Genomic DNA, 2,269 nt, shown 5'->3' on the forward strand with positions numbered 1-2,269 from the left:
TGTGCCCGGGCACAAGAACCAGATTGGAGACACCCCAGGGCTCTTCTAGGTCTTCAGTTTCCCCAAGTGACACCACACAGGGCGGGCTAGCAAGTCCACGGCTGGCAGAGCCAGATCGGAATCACTTGGCTCCCTTGATGCGAGCCCCAGACACACATGGTGTGCCCAGCAGTGGGTGGAAAAGGCACTGTGGATGGTGGCACTCACGCGCCAGGCCTTTAACCTGCCATCGCATCACATGTATTGTGACCTTTTGCTGAAAAGCCAGCAGCATCCCACAGGTGAGCGGCACTCGGCCCAAGGGTGGCAGTGCCCAGGGCAGGCTGGAGCAAAGGCGGCCGGGGAGCGGCTGACATCAAGACAGAGCGATAGCTCCGGGAGTCACGGGACACCACTTCAGAGAATCGACAGAGGTCAAACCCTTGACTAAGGAGGTGAAAAATTACCACCCACCACCCCCCGCCCCCAGATTCCACTGGTACTTCAGAAGCAAGGTTATTTTTGGCTCGTGGAATCCATCCACTGCCCAGCCGCAAGCAGCGGGCGGCCGATCTGCAAGCACAGGGAGGCTGACTCCCACCACGGGCATTAACATCCCCCGAAATCCAGTCAGGAAGGCGCCGGGACGTTCCCCAGGTCCACCCCACTGCCTCCCGCAGCCTCCCACACCCCCACCCCGAAGCCACTCAGGGGAAGTAACACAACCAAAAAAATGCAACGTAAAAATTCTCAAGCACTTTAGCCAGCATCTTGCTGCATGGACATCACACCTGGACGAGGATACAAAAATGGATTGTGCCCTAATAATCATTTAAGCAAGAAATACCAAATCTGACTGGTTAGGGTTTCTTCCCCCCTCCTCACTCGTCACACTTCAGTACTTAAAGCCAATAACTTGAGAAATCACAGAGCGGGGGTTCCCTCTACACTTTGCACCCACCTCCTCCATCAACTTATTTACACGGGGCCTCCTTTGACAAAGGAGCGGGGCCTCGCGCTCCACAGACATATAAGGCCGCCCTGTGTGCTCTCTGAGCTGGGGAGCCTGAGGGAGGATGGGGAGGGCGGTCGACAAGGCGGCAGCGCTGGGAGCCTGGCCGGGGGCACACTGACCACCTTTCCCTGCCCTACGGTGGAGGCGCCCCCCACATTGGCAGTACCTGGGGGAGCCGCCTGAGGATGAGGCAGACATGGCTAGGCATCAAAGCCCCAAAGGTGGGCAATTGGGTCAGCAGGCTCTGCTCAGGGGGACCCAGAGGGGCTGGTCAATGAGAATCTCAGGGGCCCGGCATCAAACGTCCTCTCTGGGGAGAGGAGGGTGGAAGCTTTGGGGGTGGCAGTTGGATGAAAACTTGGGAGACGCTCCTCTACTGTCCAAGTCGCACAGCAACTGTCCTGCCAAAGTGGGGTGGGGTGGGGGGAGATAGGAGAGGCTGAGCGACCTTTGGGGCCAGGGTGGGTGGGCGACCGACCCCTCCCCAGCGAGGGACAGGGCGGGGAACCACCAGGGAATGGACCACCACGCCCAGGCCCCACCCGGGAGGAGAGGTGATGTCCACCAGGGGGGAACCTGAGGTGCAGGCTGGCGTACGTGGAGGGCCGGAGAGAACCACTAGGCCCCAAGTGGGCCCCAAAGGGCGCGAACCCGCGCAGGGAGCTGGGGGGACCTTCGGGGCGGGGCCAGGGCAACTGTCTCCTAGGAGAAGGGGCGTTCCCCACAGAATAGATACCCGGAGAGAACCAATAGTATTTGAAGGAGGGAGGAGCGGCGGCTATGGGGAAAGGGGGCGCTCGGCCGCCAGCGGGGTCCCCCCGACGGCGGAGAGAAAAGACTCCCGGACGCAGGATTTAGTATCCGAGCTAAAGCGGGTTAGACGCTGGGGAATGCCTGGCGCGGGGCGGGACCCCGTGGGCCCCCGGTTCGGGGAGCCGCGGCAGAGGGGTCGGGCGGCCGGGAGGCGGTCCCCGGGCCAGCGCTGCCCACGGGCAGCCGGCAAGTAACTGCCGTCCGAGGCCCGCGGGGTGGGGGGCGGGCGGGCGCGGCCAGCCTCGACGGCGGAGAGGAGGGACACCACCCACCAGAGGTAAAGAGGGGACAGGTTTCTGCCCATAGAGAGGAGGGCGAGCCCTGCCGGAGGGCAGCGGAGGAGGGAGAGAACCCCGCCGGTGGCCAGGTGAGAGGGAGGCGGCCGGCCCGCCCGTTAGCGGGAGGAGGAGAGCCCCGCGCCGGTGGGCGGGGCGGGGGCCGGATTCTGACGGGAGCGGGACG

The sequence above is a fragment of the Condylura cristata genome, unplaced genomic scaffold (genome assembly GCF_000260355.1).
Source record: "Condylura cristata isolate star-nosed mole 26May11 unplaced genomic scaffold, ConCri1.0 scaffold00006, whole genome shotgun sequence".
Taxonomy (NCBI): Eukaryota; Metazoa; Chordata; class Mammalia; order Eulipotyphla; family Talpidae; genus Condylura; species Condylura cristata.